This window comes from Lynx rufus, unplaced genomic scaffold, assembly GCF_022079265.1.
Source record: "Lynx rufus isolate CCGP_SWC_20201006 ecotype Redwood Valley unplaced genomic scaffold, mLynRuf1.p SCAF_7, whole genome shotgun sequence".
In the NCBI taxonomy this organism is placed as follows: Eukaryota; Metazoa; Chordata; class Mammalia; order Carnivora; family Felidae; genus Lynx; species Lynx rufus.
In genome coordinates, this window is record NW_025814889.1 from 92625297 (window position 1) to 92649766 (window position 24470).

The following is a 24470-nucleotide window of genomic DNA, read 5'->3' on the forward strand; positions in this document are numbered from 1 at the left end:
CTGGGAAGTTCAAGATCGTGGATGGGCAGATTCAGAGTCTGGCGAGCACCTGCTTCCTAACCATAGACGGCTGTCGTTTTGCCGTATCCTCACATGGTGGAAGGGGCGAAGGGTGGTCTCTGGGGCTTCTTTCATAAGGGCACTAATCCCATTCAGAAGAGATATGCTCTCATGATCCAAGGACTTCCTAAAGTCCTCACCTCCAAATACCGTCACCTTAGGAATTAGGTCTCAACAAATGAATTTGGAGGAAACAGAAAGATTCAGTCAATAGCAAAAATGTAGCTTTCTGTTAGAATTTTTACCAGTTTTTTTTTTTTCTTCTTTTCTGTTTTTCTAGCTGCTTCTGTTCTTAGTTGCACTGAACTTGGGAGATTCCTGTTCCTGTGATGTGCTGTTTGGAATGTATGTTGCTGGTAACTAATTGTTCTGGGTATGACTTCTCTGTTTGGGTGGCGTCCAGTTCTCCTTCCTCCTCTACCCTGAGCCAACTCTGATTTATATGTCTGTGAATCTCTGCAGAGCTGTGGAGGTGGCTGTGGAGGGGGGGGGAGGTTGGAGTAGGAATGCTCTTTGAAATAGTACAGTTTGCCTTGACTTCCAGCTCAAAAGAGAGCCAGATTTTGGCTGCCATTCAATGTCAAAATTTAGGCAGAGGCACAGAATTAGGTCTTATCGTACACCGACGTGATTCGGACTAGAACCCATCGGTTCCCACTGGCTAAGTCTGAGGCTGTGAAGAGGTTTTGAAGTTGGAAACATGCAAACCTGAACATCCTCTGGGGCCTCATTGACATAGCTCAGAGTTGGCATTCAGCCCTTTGGGGGATGGGCAAGTCACTTGGAAGCCGAGGCAGGGCACGGAAGGAGCCCTTCCCCTGAAAGTGGGGTTTCTTTGCACCTAATCTTTCCAGACCCAGTGGTGTTTCAATTACAGTGCCAACTCTCAGAAAGTTCGGTGCCTTACAGGGTGACTGCCACAGCAGCGTCTCTAAACATGCTTGCATTCATGAGGCATAAGCAGCACCCGTGGTCGGAGGAAAGGGGATTTGGGCAAGTTTCTACTGGCTTCCCACATCCCTTACCTTTCAGCATTTCCCCAAGTAAATCCCATTCTTCACCTTCCCACACCACTTCTGGCAACCCAATGTTACCATTTCCCACGGAGCTCTGGTCGGGCCCACAGGCAGGAATTCACAGAGATGGTCATGTGTGAAACGGTAATGCGGACAACGGCACGACAGCCCATTCTGTTGCCAGGACTCTTGTGTTAGTGGAGGGAAGATAACACCGAAACCCTAAAACTGAGTGGGTACAAGACAATTTGAATGCTTAGCTTCCCCCCCCCCCAAGGATTTATCTTCTTCCATGTTGTTTTCATCCTGGGACATGGGCTGATGGAGGAGTATCTATCAGGAAACGTTAATGGTATTGTTACAAGGGGGGGGGGGGTAAAGGCACGATGAGCCACTCACTGACTCTTACTGCCTTTTGCATAAGTGATACTTGTCATTCCTACTTGCCTTTCACTGACCGACACAAGTTATATGGCTATGCCTGAATTCAACAAGATTTGTCTTACCTTCCTGCAGGCAGGATACCATTAGGAGGGGCTCTAAAATATTTTGCAATGTTGTGGTGCTGCGATCTATCATACTTAAGTGTATAAAATATTTAGTGTATGATGAAAATACATTTCAAATTACCGAAGAAATGCATTAAAAAAAAAAAAAGTTGTCCCGGGAAAATTAATTATGTGGGAAAATGAATTAAAATGAGATCATTATCCCATGTCATACACAAAAATAGAATAGATTAATGCTAAAGAATTAGAATGCATATAGGGGCGCCTGCGTGGCTCAGTCGGTTAAGCGTCCAACTTTGGCTCAGGTCATGATCTTGCAGTCCGTGAGTTCGAGCCCCACGTCGGGCTCTGTGCTGACAGCTCAGAGCCTGCAGCCTGCTTCAGATTCTGTGTCTCCCTGTCTCTCTCTACCTCTCCCCCGTTCATGCTCTGTATCTCTCTGTCCCCCCCCAAAAAAAGAATAAAAACATTAAAAAAAATTAAGAATTAGAATGCATATAGATGAATAATTCAAAATGTTGGATGTGGGAGCCTTGTGTATGTTTAAAGTCAAAGGTAGAAACTATAAAGACCAACACTGGTAGAGCTTACTATCTATACAAAAGGAAAATCCTTCAGTAAGTAAAAAATATTGTAAGCAGAACTAAAAGGTAACAACAAGTCAGATAAAAGTATTTGTAATTTAAGTGGAAAAGGCGGTGTTATGACTGACAGGAGAGTTCTTACTCATGGCATCGATGAAGAGGTGCGTTCCAGATGGTTGGCCTGGAGGCTGGTGTCACGAGAAAGTGCTCTACCCAGAACTGCCCTCTCTTTCCTATTGCCCAGACCCATTGTTTTTGTTTTTGTTTTTGTTTTTTTTTTGTTTCGTTTTATTTTCACCGAGTGTCAAAGAACTAATAATCCATGCCAAAGAGGGGAAGAAAAGAAGACGCCAATTCCCTCTCCCAGAAAATACTTTAGTGAAGCCTCTGGAAACTTTGTCCCCACCTCTGTAATATGACCCAGATGAGCAATTCTAACTCAGAAGAAAGGGTGGGACCTTCACCAGAAACCTTTCCTGTTTTCCTCTTCTCGTTACCCAAGTGACTCTTTCATATGTCTGGGAGAGTGGGATGGATGAGGGAGAAGGGTAACTTTAGCCCCAGAATCCTCAAATTCCCAACGTTCATCCTTCTGCCATAGATTTGTTTCTCCCAATTAAAAAAAAAAAATTATTGGCAAAAGATCCCTAAGCAAATCTTGCCCACTATCTCACGAAGAGGTCTTAAGAGTGGTCAGATTTTAGCCTGGGAGCTTCCCAAGAACATATTTTCCTCCATTCCATGTGCTATTAGAGTTGTTACCCACCTCTCCTGGGCAGAATAGAAGTCATAAGCAAAATGCTTCTTGTATTAACATTAGCATCCTCCAGCAGATGGCAAGTGCTTTCAGCCTCAAAGGAGGACAATGGCCTCAGGCAGAAATACAGCCAGATGCTACCTTTTTCAGTGAAACGTCTGGAATCCTTAGACATACTCCAAATTCCTCTGCTGCGGCCTTAATAGTTTCCCCCTTTCTTCTCTTAAATCCTTCTCTCCCTGCCCGCCCCAACCCACATGGATTCTGGATCCTAGTTTCTGTTCAGCTAACACATTTCTCTGGTCTGCAGTTTTCTGGTTAAATATTTACACACACACTTTGTGTGGTTAATTCTCTCCTTTTGTGAACTTTAGCCAGTCTACCTGGTTGGTATTTCTATTAACCTGTAAGAATCTTGAAGGCAGAGAGTGGTTTTGTTCTCTGTCACCGTTAGTGTCTAGGACAGTGCCTAGCATTTAGTAGGTCAATAAATAATAAATGAACTCATTGCTAAAAGTTTCCTCACTATGAGGCTGAACAGTGCTTTGGTTAGAGCTGGACCATGACATTGGTGGACCAGCAATTTATTATTTTTTAAGTGTTTATTTATTTTTGAGAGAGAGAGAGAGAGAGAAAGAGAGACAGAGCTCGAGAGGGGAAGGGCCAGAGAGAGAGGGAGACACAGCATCTGAAGCAGGCTCCAGGCTCCGAGCTGTCAGCACAGAGCCCGACGCGGGGCTCGAACTCACGAACTGCGCGATCACGACCTGAGCCGAAGTTGGACGCTCAACCGACTGAGCCACCCAGGCGCCCCGTGCAATTTCTGATTATTGAGGGCTGGGCACCCTCTTCTTTTTTTTTTTTAATTTTATTTTTTAAATTTACATCCAAATTAGTTAGCATATAGTGCAACAATGATTTCAGGAGTAGATTCCTTAGTGCCCCTTACCCAGTTAGCCCATCCTCCCATTTTTCTCCAGTAACCCTCTGTTTGTTCTCCATATTTAAAAGTCTCTTATGTTTTGTCCCCCTCCCTGTTTTTATATTATTTTTCTTTCCCTTCCCTTATGTTCATCGGTTTTGTCTCTTAAAGTCCTCGTATGAGGGAAGTCATATGATTTTTGTCTTTCTCTGACTGACTAATTTCGCTTAGCATAATACCCTCTAGTTCCATCCACGTAGTCGCAAATGGCAAGATTTCATTCTTTTTGATTGCCGAGCAATACTCCATTATGTATATATATACCACATCTTTATCCATTCATCCGTCGACGGACAATTGGGCTCTTTCCATACTCTGGCTATTGTTGATAGTGTTGCTATAAACATGGGGGGCATGTGTCCCTTCGAAACAGCACACCTGTATCCCTTAGATTAATACCTCGTAGTGCAATTGCAATTGCTGGGTTGGGTGCCCTCTTCTAAGGTCTTCTCTTGGGCCCATCTGACAGCCAGGATACATTGGAAACACCTATAATGAGAAAACTCACTTCCGTGATTACTGCACCATAGCTCTATGTCTTAGAAGATGCCCCTCAGAATGCCACAGGTGCCCTTAAATGCAAGACAGCCATGGGTTACAGGGTGAGGGTCGAAGGTCCTTGGAGTCATTGGAGCCCCCCTCATATTTAGCAGAAGAGATCTGTCAAAGTGAGAGCAATCAGGTGTGATAACTTTGCCTCTCCGTGCCTCGGTTTCCTCATCCATGAAGTAGGAATGATGATCTTTCATTATAGAGTTGCTATGAGCATTAGATGAGATAGTAGGGGAAAAACACCCGGTGCCTGCTACAGTGAGCTCTGTAGAATTGTTAGCTACCGCTGGGAGCATGTGACTCACCAGTGTGCCTTGTAGTGTCTCCAGGGGTGTGCAGCCGCAGGCGATTACCAGAAGCAACGCATCTTACCAATAGCGGATCCTAAACACATGCCCCAAATCCCCCAAAATACGGTTTAATAGGTCTTTGCTTGTTGAATTGATTCTTTCAACCGTGCGCAAAGTGAGACACGCTTTTGACTTCCCTCTCTGTCTTTGGCTAAGACCCTCTGCCACATCCCAGCTCGACACTGCATCCTACTGATGTCTCAGATGACATCCTATGTGGTCAGGGCTCAGAGACCATTATTTCAGGCCTCCATTCTGCATGGATGAGGCGGGGTTCCTACAGGCTCGTGTGGGAGGAGGCCAAGGGCTTCCGGACCTGAACACATCTCACCATCTCCATCACCACCATGCTCTCCCTCTGGACCACTGCAGTCCCTGCCAAACAGCCACTCCACTTCTATCCTTGCCTCCCACAATGCATTTTTCCCACAGCACACTAACTCAGCTCCCAACGCTACTGTGCTTAGAACTCTCTAGAGGCTCGCGGGTGCACTTAGAATGGAATCCAATCTTTATCTGGATTTTACAAAGCCCTGTGTGACTCGGTCCCCAGCTAAGTCTCTGAGCCATGACACCCCCACGTACTTTGCAGGCTTTCCATTCCATCGCCTCAAATGCAGACGCGTGTGCCTGCCTCCGGGAGCTGCCCTTTCTCCCCAAGGTTCCTTCTGCCTGGCATCTTCACACAGATGGTTCCATTCATACATGTCCATGCTCAGAAGCCATCCCTGGAGTGTTATTTAAGCACCTCCACCTTTCCCCACTCCTTTCGAGCCTCTTCTAATGTTTTATATTCTTCATAGCGGTTACTGCTATTCCGTGTTATTTCTTTGTGGTTTCTTGCCTTTCTCCTCCCCCCGGGAGGGAAAATTTCATACTAGGGGCTCATCTGTCCCCATACCCAATACTACATTTCCAGTGCCTGGGACATAGGCATTCAGTAAATATTTGTGGAATGGACGAATTCCTCAGAGGATGGCATCTATTTAACAAACCTTTCTTTTGCGATCGTCGACAGCACAACTTTGATGGCTCGTTGTGCTACAAGACCTCCTCCTTAGCAGGAGAGAAAGAGGGGTGTGAATGTGTCAGAAAAGCCAATCTTTGTCACAGCTAGAAGTTGATGTGTCTGTTCATTGTCTTATAGCATCCGCCGGAAGAAAAGACGTTTAATAGGACAGGATGCTGTGTCTCCGACAAGAATGCAAGTTCTATTTCAGAGACGCCTGAGGTACGATGATGCCTGGTTACTTTTCAAGGGTGTCACGTTTTCTCTTGGCTCGGGCTTATACCCAAAAACCTGGATAGAATCCTACACAGGACAGCCTGATAGTTGGCAAAACTCCCCAACTCGTAAGCCAGCTGACTGCCACACGTTGAAAGGAGACCTTTGAAAAAAAAAAAATTAAATTTAACACATAAATGCAAATAACCTAAAATTCCATAATTCCACACCATCTCGAATTAAGGGATCTGCTTGGCAGAGTGAGAAGAATATGGAACACGGACCCAAAAAGCCGGGATTTGAATCACAGTTTCACCCCCAAACAAGCGAGGTGACACAGGAAAACTGACTTTCATTCTCTAATGCCTCAGTGTGGTGACCAAGGAAATACACCGTTCAGATGTCTTGCTTCAGGGACATAATTGACAGATGCCCTGTTTCCAGCCCACTCCCCAGTCACTGGATCTACCCCCAGCCAGGGGGTCTCTTACCAGCCTGTGACCTAGCACAGTAACACATCAAGGCAGCCCCATTCGGGACACATCTGTGACTCCTCCAGTGGGCACCCTCCTTGGCTTGAGGACCCTCCTAAGCCTGGCTGTGCTCTTCATGTATGTGTGCTACAGGCCTAGACTCTTCCTACTTCTTCTCTTTCTTCTCTCTCTCTGCTTCACGGGAGCCAGGTCTGAAGGCTCTGCCTGCCTGCTCCTGTTTTTTCCCTTAATAAATCACTTGCGTGTCTCGCCTGTTTTGGCCTCTGCTACTTGGTGGATTCACCAACACGCTTAGTTTTCTTGTTTGTAAAACATGGTCCGCCGTTTAGGCAGGAGTTACCAAACCCTTTGATTTGCTCTCACTTGCGTGGAATGGATGGAATTGGTCCCCAAATCACCATAAAACTGTATTGCTAGGATCAGCAAAGGCGATGTGCAAATTTGCTGAGTGTGGCATCTGGCAGATAGCTGGCACTTAATAAGGGATGGATGAATCTGGATAAACGTCTTCTACTTTCAGGCAAGTTCCTATGAAGAAAACCTTTGCCTGGCATGGCCGTGTTACTTCGAAAACAGGATGTGTGCGTGTGCGTGTGCGTGTGCGTGTGTGTGTGTGTGTGTGTGTGTAGGGCGCCAGTAAGTCAGAGGAACAGTATCTTTTCTTTTCAAATTATTTGATATCAGGGGCGCCTGGGTGGCTCAGTCGGTTAAGCGTCCGACTTCGGCTCAGGTCATGATCTCGCGGTCCGTGGGTTCGAGTCCCGCGTCGGGCTCTGTGCTGACCGCTCAGAGCCTGGAGCCTGTTTCAGATTCTGTGTCTCCCTCTCTCTCTGCCCCTCCCCCGTTCATGCTCTGTCTCTGTCTCAAAAATAAATAAACGTTAAAAAAAATTTAAAAAAATTATTTGATATCAGAGTGGGCAAAAAAAAAAAGGACTCTTTTATATTTATTTTATGGCTTAGCATTTTTTATTTAAAAATTACCTCTTTGTATCCTTCTCAACACCGAGGGCCTCCACAGATCTTAATTGGTTCCTGTACCTTCTCTGCCTGGGACAGGCCCCTGGAATACAATGCTCAGCTGTAATGCAGCCTCTGCTGGGAAGACTGCCTAGCTCCTGGTGCTTTCTTACTTGGGTACTTTTGATCATGTTGGCAGACAAGGGGGCGAATTAAAAAATTCCACCATGCTTCGAGTCATGATTGGAAGGCTTCTAAGAGAGCCCTAGCGCTGCTCTCTGAGCAGAGACCCTGCTCTTTTTGCATTTGTTTTCCCTATTTTCATGCAGTGAAGTCACACTGCACAGGCACAGAAGTCCTAGGGGGTAAGGTAGATAGGGACTCCTCAGAAAACGGCTCCAAGTAACCCCGGCTCTGATCATTGGTGGGACAGCAGAAGGGCTGACTATGGTCATGGGGATTATCTGGATCTTGACCTTTGTGTCTCTGAACATTGCCTGGGCACACCCTTCCACAAGGGAATATTCCTTGTTTGTCCATATCTAAGAGGGTGTCGCCAACATCTTCTGATTCATTCCTTAGGCAATAGATGTAATTTGTCTCCGAGTCACTGAAATTCTCAGCGACAAGGACAACAATATTTCCTCCAGCAGGTCTCCTAAGACAAGTTAAATGCTCTCTGTATTTTTAGGCATTTTTGAGACTTTTAATTGACTTTTCATGGAATTAGAAGTACTTGTGTTAAGAATACTCACTTAAAAAGAGACAGGAGAGTCATAAGCAAGAGAGAAAAAGGGACCACAAAGAGGTAGAGATTTTGCATGGCAGTTTGGGAAAAGTAAAGGAATTGTAGGGGAAATAATTCTTTTTTTTTTTTCAATATATGAAATTTATTGTCAAATTGGTTTCCATACAACACCCAGTGCTCATCTAAGGGAAATAATCCTAAGTCTTACAGCCGAGGGTTCTTGGTTGACAGTGGAAAAGACACTATTTCTGCAGAGACTGAAAAGACCCCATAAGTGGGGGCAAATGGGGAGAGAGCCAACTTCCATGGAAAACTTCTGTCTTGTTTTGCTTTTCTTCTAAGAGTGAGGCTTCCTTCTGTTTTTTGAAGATCCTAATGCTGACATGGCGGCTACTGAGACATTAAAGAAGCAGTGAGAAAGCAAGAGGACCAGGGGACGTTTAGAGAAGGAGGTTGGAGGTTGCCTTTTTGTGCACTCATTTCTGCACTGGCTGACGAAGCAGGCCCTGTCTCCAGTCCAACCCCGCTTCAGGCTCGGAAGCTAGAAGTGGCTCAGCCAGGCTCTGAGTGGGAATAGACAATCTGCAGTTAGGAAATCTAGAAAGCACTGAGCATGGGGATTGGGAGCTGGACAGGGTGAACTGTTACTCAACGTGCAGTCAATTATGACCGCTTTCCGTTACAAATGAGCATAGGGAGCAAAAGAGAGAGAGAGAGAGAGAGAGAGAGAGAGAGAGAGGCAAACCAAGAAACAGACTCTCAGCTACAGAGCACAAACTGATGGTTACCAGAGGGGAGGTGGGTCGGGGGTGCAGCGAAATAGGTGTTGGGGATTAAGGAGGGCACTTGTGGTGAGCACAGGGTGATGTATGGAAGGGTTGAATCACTAAATTGTATGCCTTACACTATGCATGCTTACTTACTGGAATCTAAATAAAAAGTTAAAAAAAAGAATGCTTTGAATGACATAAACACATTTACTAGAATACCACGGAATCTGCAGTAGGGGTTTGGTAGCATTGTGGAAAAATCAGGGCTTTAGAGCCAAACAGACCTGAGTCCCAGCTGTCCTTGTTACCGAGAATGACCCGTCATTTGGGGACAAATTCCAGTGTCCAGTGAGAGTCAGTCAGAAAGTTATGGGCCCCCTTCAAGACCACGGGCAAATAAGGGCTCACCCTGGAGTTTATACCGACCTTAGACAAATGTGGTTAATATAACCGTGTTGACCTCAGTTTCTTTAGCTGGGAAATGGAGATAAATGAGATAACTTATGCATAGCACCTAGTATCAAAATCAGAACTCATTCATGCATTCAACAAATGTTTTTCAATACCGGTTATGTGCCGACAGATACATCAATAAACAAAATGCACAAAATCTGTGCCTTTATCGACCTACAATCCACTGGAGGTAGATAAACAGTAAATAACATAAGACAATTAAGGGAACGCATCTGACGACGAACATGAGAGAGGACAGGGAATGAGAACTGAGGTTCTTAAACACTTGTAAACAGCCTGGTCAGGGAAGGCGTCCCGGAGAAGATGACACTTGAGAAGGATGGAAGGGAAGAGTGGTGAGCTGTGCAGGCATATAATGGAAGAGTATTCCAGGCAGGGGAAGAGCAAACGCTAAGACTCTGAGGTGTCCTGCATATCTGAGCGAGCCCAGTAGAGCTGCACTGGCGTGAGTGGCTGGAGTGTGCAAACGATGATGTGGGACAAGGCAGTTGCACAGACTGGTCAGGCTTTTGCTGGTCACTCTCGAGACGTTGTTTTTTGTTTTTGTTTTTGTTTTTTTTTTGAGTCCTTCTTGTCACGGGATTGCTCTGCTGCATGGAGGGCAGACCAAAGCAGGGTAAGAACAGAAGCCAGGGGACCAGTTAGGACGTGGTTGCAAGAATCCAGGAAGGAGACAAGAGTCATTTGGGCCAGGGTGGTGGCAGTGAAGGTGAGCCTTGAAATCCCACAGTATTATTCATGGAGGGGGTATGAGTTGTGATAAAAAGAGAGGAGGGGGCCTGGGTGGCTCAGCCGGTGAAGCATCCGACTTTGGCTCAGGTGACGATCTTGTGGTTCGAGAGTTCGAGCCCTGCCTTGGTCTCTGTGCTGACAGCTCAGAGCCTGCTTCGGATTCTGTGTCTCCCTCTCTCTCTGCCCCTCCCCCGCTCACACGCTGTGTCTCTCTCAAACATAAACATTAAAAAACTTTTCTTAAAAAATAAAAAGAGAGGAGTCAAGGATGACACAAACAATGTGGGCCTAAGCAATGAAAAGCATGGGGGTGCCCTTTGCTGAGATGGGGCGTGGAGCAGGACGGTGGAGGCAAGGGGCATGAGAGTTTAATTCTGTAACTGAGTCTGAGACGCCTACTCAATGGACACGTGCGTGGAATTGTTGACAAGGCGGTCAGATATATGAAATATATACGGTTCGCGTACAGTTCCAGAGAGAGAGCCAGGCTTGAGGTGGAGTATATTTGAGAGCCATTAGCATGTGGATTTTGTAGGCAGTGAGGAAAGAGAATAAAGAAAAGAGGTCCCCAAGCCCAGGAGACTGCCAAGGAGTTGTCAGTGCCATTAAAAGGGAAACCAGGAGAGTGAGAGAGGGGGTGTCTTGGGGGTCTGGTGAGGAAACATTTCACGGATGGGGCATGTCAGGGAGGCCAAGTAAGATGAAGGGAGCCCGGACTTAGCAAAGAGCGGGTCCTGGATGATCCTGACGGGAGTAGTTCCAGGGGAAAGAAAGGGAGTAAATCCCAAATGCAGTGCGTTCAGGAGAGAATGGCCAGGGAGGGGTGGGGGACAGCAAACACCGATGATCCTTTCAAAGACTTTTGCTCAAAAGCGGCGATCCTTGAAGGGTGGTGCCCAGAGAAGCAGCTCCAGCACGGCCTGGGACCTTGTTAGGAATTCACTTTCTTGGGCCCCATCCTGCTAAGTCAGAGATTCCAACGGTGGGACTACCGTGAGGGTTTCCCGGGGACGGAACTACCAAGAACAAAACCACGACTGCTCTAGGAGTCACCACCTCTCCTGGAGATTTCCCATAATCTTTAGACCAGGTGGTCCTTCCCATAAAGCTTCTAATTCAGCAAGCCAGGAGCTTGAGAAGATGCGTTTGTAACAAGTGTCCCGAATGTGTTTTGTTTTTTTTTTTTATTAACTTATTTATTTTCGAGAGGAAGCGGGGAGGGACAAAAAGAGAGGAAGAGAAAGAATCCCAAGCAGACTCCACACTGTCAGCACAGAGCCCGATGAGGGGCTCGAACCCACGAACCGTGAGATCATGACCTGAGCCAAAATCAAGAGTCAGACACTCAACTGACTGAGCCACCCAGGCGCCCCCCAAATGGGTCTTGAATGAGGAAACCTTGGGGAGCTCTGTTCATTGGACCCACAAGTGTGAAGGACCTAGCCTGAACTTGTGACCTGACACAGAGGCCAATAAGCACTCAGAATCTGGAGTCCTTTGATCTAGACTAATTTAGGTGTGGAGCTGGTTTCTTACAGCGGTTTCCTGTTTCAGTGCTACGATAAAACACCTGATGTGAAACAATATAACAATCTGGGTAAGTCTGGGGCATGGAGCTCAGGAAGAATTCAATTAAAATATATTTATCAGCACTGTAATGTAGGCCGTCCCCAGATGCAAAACCTAGGCTTGAAAATGGCCCTGTGTACAAACAGTTGAGGTCGTGTCTGTCCCATCCCCTGCCCTCATCTGGGAGTTGCTGATGCCCTGGAAATTGCAGGAGTAAAGGAAGGAGACGGGTGATAAAATGCCAGAGCAGCTGAGGACAGTCGTCTTGGGGGGACGGGGTGGGGGGGGGAGTTAGCCCCTTGGCCATACCCTCATGTGCTACTCTGCTGAAGGGGTTCTCTTGCTGGTGCTCTTCTAGAAACATCATTCCTACACCTATTTAAGGGGCTAGCCACATTCTCACTATCATGTAAATTAATTGGGTTGGATATGGATGTCTTATGCTTCAGTTGAGGTCAGCAGCAACATGGATGGGGAAGGGGCAGAAGGAAGGAGGAAGGCCATTTTTTACTGAGACTGCCTGGATAGGCCAGGCCAGGTGAGGGGATATGCCTTGAGGCCCCAGAGCAGCGAGAAGATAGAGGGCCCTGGGGAATTGCAGAGGTGAAACAGAACATGTGAAGAGAATAAACATGAACGTCACATTTCCTAAATTTATGCTGAGAATTTGTTCCCTGTACGGGGCTGGCAGTGGGTGTGTGGGAGAGACTAGGACTAGGAAGTCTGGGACAAGATGAGGAGACTTGCATTCCAGTAGAGAATTAATAAATAATCAATCCATTACAGACTGTGCTCATGTTATGAAGGGAACGACCAGACTGTGTGACAGAGTGTAGGGGATGGGGCACAGCCACTTTCGGTAATGTGGTTAGGGGAAGCCATTGGAGTGATATTTGAGCTACAACTTGAAGGACAAAAAGGATCCAAGTGAATGGTTAGGGATTTGGCCTTTCTGCTTGCGAGAACAGCATGTGCAAAGGCCCTGTGGAATAAGGAAGCATTGTTCCTCTGAAGAAGTATAAAGGAAAGCCAGTGCGTCTGGAGCAGTGAACGCCAGGGGAAGGCTCTTACAAGCTGTGGCTAGCAGGCTAAGGTAGGGGCTAGATGACACAGAACTTTGTAGGCAAGCTTCAGGATTTTTCTCTTTTTCCTAAGAGCCATAGGAAGTTATTGGGGATTGTGACTCAGTTACATTTGGGTTTCAGAAAGTTTGCTCTACGGCATGGAGAGTAAGAGAGGGCACGAGTGAAAGTAGGGAGATGGTTAGGAGGCTATTGGAGTGTTTAAGTGATAGCTTGGCCTAGGGGTTAGCAGTAGAGACGGGGGAAAGGGGAGAGGTTCGAAGCATTGGGGCAGGACCATCCACAGACTTGATGATGGACCCAATACGGAGAATGATGGCCAAGGAAGTGCCAAGGATAACTCCTGGGTGTCTGGACTGGGTAGCTGGAGAGACTGTGGCTGCACGCCTCTGTTTACTTTTAATCTCTCCCCTCAGATGTGTTCTGTCTCATTTGTTTTTATTGTCTGACGAGTTTTGCTTCAGTAGTCCGAGAGGTCCTACACCCATAATTCAGCAGTCCGGCTGAATGATGCCACGCTGTGACTGGGGTAATAAGGAGGAGGGGTTGAGGCAAGGACAGGTCAGACGTCACACATCATACGTCAGCTTCCATCAGCTTCTTCAAAACAGCTTTATTAAGATACACTTTATCTAACATAAAATTCACCCATTTAAATTGTACAGTTGAATGGTGTTTAGTATATTCACGGATAGGTACAACCATCAACACAATTTTAGAACATTTCCGTCGCCCCCCCCAAAGCAATCCGATATCCTCTGACAACTACCTTCTATCCCCCCGACCCCATCCTCGGCCCTAGGCAACTGTCAATTTAATTTCTATCTCATAGATATTCTCCTCTGGACATTTCAAAGGAACGGAATCATATGGTCACACGTGGTCCTTTGCGGCTGGCTTCCTTCACTTAGCATAATGCCTTCAAGATTCATCCATATGGTAGCATATATTAGTCCTTCATTTCTTTTTATAGCCTGGTAACATTCCATTGTCTGGATATACCATATTTTGTTTATCCATTAATCCGTTGATGGGTATTTGGGTTGTTTCCACCTTCTGGCTATTTTAAGTAACGCTGCTATAAACATCCACGTACAAGCCTTTGTGCGGACACATCTCTCAGCATTTTTATAATCTGCCTGAACTCTCTGATCACATCCAGGGGAGAATTAGCAGCAGGGTGTCGGACGGGGTGAGGGAGCCCCACATTTGCCTGGGGAAGGAGAGAGATTGCAGTTTTATGCCCATGAGCCACAGCCTCTTGTTTGTTTTGCTACAAAGAGTTTCTTTGTTTTACTCCCACTACCTCTGTGCCCACTCACCATTTTCTCCCAGCTGATAAGAAAAAGGAGGAAGAGAGGGCAATTCAAGAACCTGCATTATTTAGCCATTTCTAATAATAAGTCTAAACTTCCCTCTGTCCACTACCCTTCCCTCATTCCCATGGATACCCTCGTGCTGTATAAATGTTCCTGTCGCTCCTGGAAGCTTACAGGTATTTCGGATACTATGACTGTGCTCACCCTCCCTCTCCGTTTCCTCCTCCCCTCGAGGAGACTTGACCACCTGCCAGGCGCACAGCAGAGCACCTTAATTCCTTCAGCACACGTTCAAGGGGGGCTCCTGTGTGTTCAGCTCGGGGCATAACTCTGGCCAGGGCTGGAGGACCGCAGCTGCCTCTTGGCTCTCTAGGGTGTTGGGAGGGGGTGCAGCTTTGGACTTCGGATTTCACCCCAAGTGCAGCGGAGCCTTAGTGACTATCTACATTCTCATCAGACTTTTACCGCATCTTCTGCCTGAACCACCTCCTGCAGGGCTGGGGCCTTGAACCATGTGACCTCCCAGGGTGCTCGGAGGGGTGGCCCCTTGCGGAAAAACTGGCCTGGGGCCTCCAGAAGTTAGGACCCTACAGCTTGCTGTTCCCGGTGCTCTAGCTACCGGTTCTCGTCCCTGCCGGCCTTCTGCATTTCTGGAACTCCCACGCACACTGCCGTGCTGGGGCCGGTTTGTACCAGCTCCTGAGAGCCCACTGCGCTGTCTCTTCCCAGTTCTGGGACCAGTTGTGTCATGTGGTAGCCTGAAATCGGCCGAGATAAGGGCTTGTGCTACTGAAACTGGCACGTGCTGTGAGTCAGGGCTTTTGTTTTCCTCCCGGAGAGCCGGTTGTTAAATATTTACCAACATATAACCGCACAGAGGTCCTTGCTGCTTTGGCATGGGGGGAAAAGGGCCATCTCCCTAGTTTGGATGGGCACCTTGGAATCTTAAGTTCATAAAAACTGGGAGGAAGGTCAAGAGTGTGAGACAAGAAGGACGAAAACAAATTTAAAAAAATCCTCCCCACGGAGTTCCTTCCTCCTTTTCTTCCTTCCTTTCTTTTTCCCTCCCCCCCTTCCCTCTCCCTCCCTTCTTGACTTAGATGCTTTATTGGTTAGTGATAGATAAATAAATAAATATGGGCTCCATTTGCCCATAACCAGCTGGACAGTTAAATGCAGGACAGACTCCTCTCCTCTCTCCTGCTCTCTCCTTCTCTCTCCTTCCTTCCTTCACTGCTTCGTTCCTTCCCACCATGTGCCCGGTCCCGTGAACTCTGGGATACAAAGCTGTGTAAATTCAAACACTGATCACATCGCTTCTTACAGTTGTCATCTCATGCACCCACGTCTTTGCTCACGAATCTCTACCTTCTGCACTACCAGACTAGTGATAACTGGGTCTCTGAGATGCTTGAGAAGATCCTCACTCTTTGCTCCTTTTCCTGAGCCACACAAGCAGCCTGACTCAGGCCATCCTGTGAGTCACTGTAATACTGTCTCGTGTGAATTAAAAAGCTACTTTTCTTTGCTTTTCTTTCATCGTATTGTCATCTCGTGGGCAGGGCCTGTTTTATTCACCCTTGTCGCCTCAACTGTGGCCAGCATGCTGTAGGGAACGCATCTTGCTGAACTGGACATTCAAGGCCCTTAAGAAAGGGAGAAGAGGGGCGCCTGGGTGGCTCAGTCGGTTAAGCATCCGACTTCGGCTCAGGTCATGATCTCGCGGTCCGTGAGTTCGAGCCCCGCGTCGGGCTCTGTGCTGACCCCTCAGAGCCTGGAGCCTGTTTCGGATTCTGTGTCTCCCTCTCTCTCTGACCCTCCCCCGTTCATGCTCTGCCTCTCCCTGTCTCAAAAATAAATAAACGTTAAAAAAATAAAAAAGAAAGTGAGAAGAGAAATTGCATCTATAGAGCATCTAGAGTGTGCCGGCCATTGGGGTAGGCACTTGGTGTTTTATTAAGCTTAACTCTTAGCAAGCGTAAGCACCCTGGTGGGCTCTTACTGAACATGAGAGCTATGGAAGCCGAGAGAAGGCACACGTAAACCAGACACGCTCAGAGAAAGCTTCCCTAAGGAGGCAATGCTCTCCTCCTGAGTGAGCCAACCCACAAAGGGCAGGAGAGAGCGGAGAGCAGACGGATGATGAGTATTAAAGCTCAGAAATGTGCAATGGGCCAGTGAGCCTTGAGAGCTGGAAGTGGCTGCAAGAAGCTGGAACAGAGTGTGGAGAGTGCGTGCGTGGCGTGTGAAGCCTGTGCCAGCACGTCCGGAGACTGGGATGGGGCCAGGTGGGGGTCTCGTACTCAGCAGAGTCTGGGCTCTATGCAGATTAACTGCCTGACTCCGCCTCACAATCCAAAGGCGATGCTCTCAACCTTCTGAGTGGGAAACTCACAGAACACAGCTAGTATGGCGTCGTCTGCCAACACGTTTCATAATTCTAAGACCCACCGTGGTTGTTATCTCCGTGCTCCGAGTCTGAGAACAGAGTGCATCTTCCGGTTGTCGGTGCAGGCCCACAATCCCTGCACCTGGACTGAAAGTGAGGTCTTCCAGGGAGGGCTTGCCTTTGCTGGGCCGGATTATTGAGGGCACCACCGACCCCAAACCTGTACCTTCTCTGCCTCAGCATTTGGGGGCTACCTTGGCAGTATAAATTCAGACTGCAAAGCCGCATGAACAGTTTGTAGTTCAAATTCTAACCGGGGAGATTTTCTTGCTGCCCCATCGGCAATGTCTCCCCCTCCTTTCCTAAATGAGATGTCTCATTTATGCTTGCACCGGAGATATAACTGTTTGGTCTCCCAGCTTTATGGAGGGGCTTCCTATTGACCTCCATGGAGGGGGCATTTTTCTTTTTCTTTTAAAAAAAATTTTTTTTTTAATGCTTATTTATTTTTGAGAGAGAGGGGGACAGAGCGTGAGCGGGGGAGGGGCAGAGAGAGGGAGACACAGAGCCGAGCTGTCAACACAGAGCCTGCCCTGGGGCTCGAACTCACGAACTGCGAGATCATGACCTGAGCCGAAGTCAGAGGCCCAACCGACTGAGCCACTCAGGTGCTCCGGGGGCATTTTTCTTTCTTAATGGCGCCTGTATGTTTTATAGTCAAAAACATCCTAGATTCAATGGAATAGAGCACTTGGGTCGTCAGTGGATGCTCTCCTTAACACCCATGCTTTTCTGAAAGGAAAGTAAATGCTAAGGTGCTGTTAACTGTATACTACCCTATCCTTCTTTACCTGTGGTAAAACAGGGCTCAGTCTGGATAAAGGGTTTAACATGGACTTAAGGGGTTTTGTGGGAAATCTGAGGGTGCAGAAATCAGCAAAGGTGCCACTAGAGGTCAAGGTTGTTGACGCTGTTGATCTCAGGCAGGAGTACCTACGCAGGTGGTTGCCTGGAAGCTGCTGGAATTCTTAGAAATCCTAGAGGAGCTTCAACAGTCTCAGTCTGCTGCGGCAAAGCAGATGATTCTGGAGAACTCTCTGGAAGCCCCTGGGAATCTCCTGTCTGCCTCCACATCAGCCTACAGCCGCTTCTGGAGAATAGGAACGGCTGTGCTTCACTTCCACTTTCCAAATGTCTGCAAGTTCCTCTCGTGGGCAAGCTCTAAGCTGGGCCGTGTAGAGAAGGGAATTTGTGAAACGTGGTAACCAGACTTAGAGGGGTGGCAACGCTGAGGTGACAACAGAGCGTCCAGCACACGGGGTAACTTATGCCTTTCCCTGAGAACAATCTGTCACTGTAATCTGAAAAGAAAAAAAAAGGCTGTTGGGGAGGGGGAACGTGTGCCTTTCACAGGTCCCACCAGCCTATTTCTGTGTTTAGGTTTTCCACCACCACTGTTGGTTAATGAGGACGCATGTGATTTAATGTTACAGAATCACGAAATGTATCTGCTTATGGGCCATGAAGACAAAATTCTGAGGCTCTCCAACAAGTAAGGCGTCTCACCTTCGGGCTTAGTTCCTGTCTGGCACGGGAAGTGGTGTGCGAGGAGGTAGGGGGAAAGGTCAGTGAGGGCTGCTGAGTATTAGGACCTGAAAAGGCCCTGAACGATCAGTAGATAAATAGCAACAGGGTTGGGGGCACCTCCTTCCAACCAGGGTTTCTCGAGCACCCTCTCCGCAGACAGGTCTATGTTAGCCTCTTAAAGGGTACAAGAAAGAAATATGCCGTATGACCTTGCCCTTCTAAGGGTTTATAGTTGAGTTGAGCGGGTACAGGAAGCAATCCTGCCTCTGTATCTTGCCTCTTTCTCGAGGAGCACCCTTCTGGCTGGGAATATCGGAGGGAGGCTGGCACATCAGGGCGGGGGAGCCAGCCAGGAGGGTCTCCATAGCTGGAGCCCAGGGAAAGCCAGTAAGTTTCTCCGGCCCCAGAAAGCAAAGTCTGTGATAGCGGTTGATGCAATTGTCACAGCCACGCCCCCAAACCTTAGTCAGATTTCACATGCAACAAAAGAAGGAGGGAGCATATGACTGACTGGAAACCTTCCTTAACAAGACACTTGCTATGACCCACTGCAAAAGTAGAGTCCTCCCTGCCGTGGTTAGGCATCGATATATTTAGCATTGTCCTAGGACTGCAGAGGTAATCTGTACCCTGAGCCCCACTATTATTTCTATTTGGTATTTATTTTTGTTTTTGCCTGATTGGGTTGCTTTTGAAAATCACATTTGGTTTGGAGATTCGTGAGCAAGGAGAACAGAGAAAGAAGCTGTGCTATTTTTCTATCTCCTTACCTGTTTTCCTGAGCACTTGCAGAAATAAATAACCAGAGGCTCTATACCAGGAGTCTGCAAGCTACATCCTGTGAGGGAAATCTTGCCTGCCACCTGCTTTTATAAATAAAGTTTTATTGGAACAAGCCAGGCTTATCCATTTACATACTATTTCCACACTGAGTTGAGTAGTCATAAAAGAGATCTACATGGCCCACAAAGCCTAAAATATTTACTGTATGGCCTTGGATAGAAAAAAAAAATTGTCATTCCTTGATCCTTAGGAATGTAATTTCTTAATACAGTAACTCAATTGCAGTTAAACAATCTTCCCTTTTAAAGGTTACCTTCTTAACCCCTCACTCTTTTTCTTGTGAAATTCATCTTTTGACATTGATTTTGATCAGACTTGGGTCCTAATCACAAGTCTACATAGGACATCGGCCCACAGCTGAACAGAATTAAAAAACAAAAATGTATTTACAGAATCCACAGAATTCCTTCCCCTAATTCGCTTCCCCCAATATGTGCTAATGACTGAACGTTAAACATGTTGAGTTTTTAACAAGAACCCACAAGGAGGAGAATCAGAGTAATTGTAAACCAAAATCATACTAGCGCTATCACTTGTAAATCTCAAATGCATAACCTCGTCAAAGTGGAGAGAATTCATTTCACGGTAGGGAACACGGCTCCAAGTTGCAATTAAGCTAATTGATCATTTCAACTGTTTAGTCTACTCTGCTTGATGAAAACAATAATGGGAGAGATTACCTAGCAGATGTGTAAGTTAATCATAAATGTCTCCTGGCTTCCCATTTTCTAAGGGCATAGTGTGCCTTTCTGGTTGGGTACCACACAGTAGGTGATTTGAGCCTGCCATCAGATTGTGCAGCTCTCTTCCAAGAGCACACAAGAGTATAGAATGCTTTTTCTGCTTGAAAGTCAGACTAGTGCTGTCTCATAGACACTGGCACTAAAGGGTATTGTTTGTGAACATGGCAGGTGGACATGTTCCCCGGGTGTTCTAGCCCTTGCTAGACCTCTGACCTCATTGCCCACCGCTCGCTCCGGTCACACTGCTCTTGATGGCGGTCCTCATGAGCATGACAGTGTGCCCATGCCTTTGCACTTGGAGTTCTCGTGCTCGTTACTCTCTTCTTAAATATCTGCCTGGCTCCCTAATGCCTCAAGTATCTGCTCAAATGTCCCCTTAATAGAGACGCTTTTCCTGACCATCTGTCATAATAGATCATCCTGCCTTCTCTCTATCACTCTATTCTCCTTAATTGCTTTTTCTTTCCTAGCATTTATTGCCATGTAGCATTTATGTGTTTGCTTCGTACTGTTTCCTCCCTTGAGAGCAGACACTTTGACACTTGGATTTATTCACTGACAGATTACTAACTTCTAGAACTTACACTTGGCACATAGTAGATACTCAGTAAAGGTTTTTGAATGAATGAACATGTGTTTGTGTGTGTAGTGAAACTTGCTTTTTATTCAGAGGGAGAGAACAATAGGTAGCATCTGGTCTTATGCTTACTAAGTCTTCCAAATGGAGATGCGTCAATCTCCATTCCATCAACAGCGCGCAATGAAGCTATTAACAACACACATTCGGTTCAAAGATAGACCTGAGTTCAAGTGTTCACCCTGCTTCTTCAACTCTCCATTTCTTCATCTGTAAAATGGATGCAATAGTATTAGTCATTTAGAACTGTGGGCTGAATTATTTGCTAGGATTAAAGGAGACAATAAATGTAAAGCGCTTACGTGACAGATAATATGTATTTTAAAACTCTACCTTCATCATTTCACACATATTTCAATAATGCACATGCTTCAGTTCAAGGGGACTATCACCAGATTCCTGAATCTGGATCAATATTGTATAACTAAGTACTGATATGGAATCTTCACTATGGGTTACAAAGAAACGATTACAGGGATTAAATGGTAAATCACAAGTAATATTATGAGGCTAGGAGCAAACCGGGAATCAGTGCAGTGGAGGGGGTCATGTGTTTGGTATTTCTGCTCTACCGAGAATTTTTAAAATATATTTAGCCAAATTAATCAGCCTTTTCCCTTATGACTTCCAATTTTTGATTCATACTTGAAAAGGCTTTTCCCACTCCAAGAGCGTAAGTACATTAATATATTATTTTCTCATAAAATTTTTATGATTACTTTTTGCATTTAAATCTTTGATCCCTCTGGAATTTATTTTGATAGATGAAGGGTTTTTTTCCTTCCCAAAATAGCTATCAATGTATCCTTAATTAAATAGTCCAGTACTGCAGTTTTCATAATTTGGGGTATAACAATGCCTTTCAATATAGAGTAGAATTAACTTTTTTTTTTTTTTTTCAGCTGGGAACAAGCCTTTGGTGGCTTCATTACTACCATGTTGATTTTACAGAAAAAATTTTATCATTACACTATCAAATCCTTCTGCCTATGAACAAGAACTATTTCTTTTTATTTGGCTACTTTTGTGCCTTTAAGAGAAGTTTTAAAAATATAATTAAAAAAAATTTTTTTTTCAACGTTTTTTATTTATTTTTGGGACAGAGAGAGACAGAGCATGAACGGGGGAGGGGCAGAGAGAGAGGGAGACACAGAATCGGAAACAGGCTCCAGGCTCTGAGCCATCAGCCCAGAGCCTGACGCGGGGCTGGAACTCACGGTCCGTGAGATCGTGACCTGGCTGAAGTCGGACGCTTAACCGACTGCGCCACCCAGGCGCCCCTAAAAATATAATTTTTTAAAATTATAGCCAGCATTTTGTGGTTGCAAACTAGAGAATCTAATTGAAGCTAACTTAATCAAATCATATATTTGATTAAGTTCATGTAGTCAATAGGAAGACCAGAGAATCGGGCTGGAAAATGAGGTAAGACCACGAAAAAATTACACGACTGTTAAAGGTATCACGGCTGGAATGAATGAACTTAAAAACATTTTCTTTTGTCTTCGTATCATTCTTTTCAGCAATGTCCTAAGAGAACGTGATTGGCTAAGCTTGGGGTACATGCCTTCCCCTAGGAGGCCTGAGGCGGTGAAAAGAAGGAGCGGGTAGATCAGATCTCAGGGCCCCTTTGAGAGGGCAGAGTGCCTGGATTAACCATGTCACCAAGACTGAACACAATTTTAGGGAGAAAACTTTCACAGAAGAAACAGGATTTGTAGAAAATGGAAATTGCCCACTCTCAGGAGAGAATAGACATGTATCGAGATGCTGCGTCAGGCTCATGAAATATAATTTTGTTTATTTTTGGGACAGAGAGAGACAGAGCATGAACGGGGGAGGGTCAGAGAGAGAGGGAGACACAGAATCAGAAACAGGCTCCAGGCTCTGAGCCATCAGCCCAGAGCCCGACGCGGGGCTCGAACTCCCGGACCGCGAGATCGTGACCTGGCTGAAGTCGGATGCTTAACCGACTGTGCCACCCAGGCGCCCCAATATAATTTTGTTTAAAAAAAAACATTTAATTCTAATTGTTTTCCTTTGAAGGTATTTGAATCCCCGAGGAGATTGAGATTGTTAGGAACATTCAGTGATGTGCCCAGTTTTGCCCAAGTATAAAATGGTCGCTGTGGGATTAGAAGCCAGCCGTGCTTTATTCAAACCTTACCCTATTTGTCTTTCTTGCAGGGACAGGTAACCACCAAAGGCTCTACGGTGGAAATAAGAACGCGGTGAACAAACAGTGAGCAGGAAGGAGTTTTGGCAGCAGGCAGTGAGATCCATCCAGCTAACAAACTATAGTGCAGGGTTGGTCTCCAATGCTAGAATATGTGGGTACCAAGTATTGATTCACTAATATATCCATTTGCTAAACAAATGCATGCTGATTCTTGCTATGCGACGCCATTATATTGGAAGGATAGGTCTAGACATTTGCTCTTTTTTGATTTGCTCAACCAGTATTATTAAACAGCTACTATGTACCACGTACTGCTTTCGGTTTGGTATGGAAAGTGTATGGAAAGTTGCGCGGTAATCCTGGAAATGTACCCTATCTGCTCTTTGGATGGCGCTGTAAACTGAATTCTCTCAAACGCTCAAAATTCATAGGCTGAAGCTCTAAGCCCTAATGTGATGGTATTTGGAAATGAGGCTTTGGGGAGATAATCCGGTTTAGATGAGGTCAAGAAGGTGAGGTCTTCAGGATGGGATTAGAGTCCTTCAAAGAAGATGCAGTAGAGAACTTGCTCCCTCTCTCTTTCTCTCTCTGCCATTAGTGAATCTATGGAGAAGGGAGCTGTCTGCAAATCAGGGAGGGAGTTCTCAACAGACACTGACTGGGCTACTTTGATCTTGAATTTCCAGTCATCATAACAGAGGGAAAAGAAATTTCTGTCATTTAAGCCACCCAGTCCGTGGTATTTTGTTATATAGCATCCTGAGCTGACGAATGTAGGTGTTGGTCTAGTTTTTTGCTTGAAGAAGGCATGTCTCTAAAATCAGACATTTTGCTCATTGATGATTAGCCTGAATATTTAAAACTTTGATGGTGGAAATCTCAAGAGAAGAGAAGGTGCGTTAAGAAACTGCCACTCTCCTGAATTCTCAGGGAATTGGTCTGACAGTTCCAAGAAGATCCTCTTGGCAACCAACTTCTCCAGCTTTGGATTTGTTGAAGAAGAAAATAAACATACTGATAATAAGACTAATACAAGGATCTTCAGTAATAAACTGAGACTAGGACAGATTAGGACTGGCAGGAAACGTGGTTGTTAAGTGGAAGATATGAATGAACGTAGTTGTATCAAAACTTGCTGAGACGTTGAAAATGTTGAGGTTGTTTATTAAAGAAATGCTGTATAATATAACAGCAGGAGAAGTGAGAATGGAGAGAGATCTCTGAAAAGGAAGAATAATAAGTGACTAGAGGGAAGTGTTAGTTTCGTTCATAGGGCGGTTGGAAGCACATAAATTGTTGAAGACCTGATGTTATCTACACAGCGCTGGCTGATTCTAGGACACACAGCCAGAAGGACAGACTTTTGGAGGGATGCTTTGGTCCACTGTCAGAAACTCACTGCCCTGTAGGCTGTCTCTCCTTCCTCAAGAGGCATGCCCTCCTGGGACTTAAACTTCTTTGACTCTGCACACAGAAACAGCCCAAGTCATATTTCTTCTGCCGTTGGATTCAGACCTTTGCTGGAGGTTCAAGGGCAGCCCAGGTATCACTCTAACATGTGGATGGACCTGGCGCGTCCACACAGTGTACCCGGAATGTGCAAAACTGCTGCAGAGGTTAATGCCTTATCTCCGACCATTGCTGTTCTTGCTTCCTGCTGCTCTGAGCCATTGTTCGTTCTTGCTTCTTTCTCTCCTTTCTAAGCTCTTTATTGGACTCTAAGCCTCAGCTTTGATCATTTGCCGTGGTTCTCCACCCCGCATGCCCATGACATTGATTGATCTGTTTGGAATATACTCCCCTGCTTTCCCTTCAGCACTTCAGGGTATCATTTGGGTATTTACTCCCTGGTCTCATGCAGCCTGGTTAGAGGCAAAAGACAATCAGCCTGCTTTCTATCCCATTCCTGC

At 46.0% G+C, this 24470-nt stretch overlaps 1 long non-coding RNA gene across 1 annotated transcript; it reads left to right on the top strand.

The window, feature by feature from the left end:
* Positions 1 to 338: 338 nt before the first annotated feature.
* Positions 339 to 22833, top strand: LOC124500955 (uncharacterized). Its single transcript, XR_006959671.1, has 3 exons — positions 339 to 405; positions 5958 to 6041; positions 22569 to 22833. It is a non-coding gene; the product is annotated as an uncharacterized LOC124500955 (long non-coding RNA).
* The last annotated feature ends 1637 nt before the right edge of the window (positions 22834 to 24470 follow it).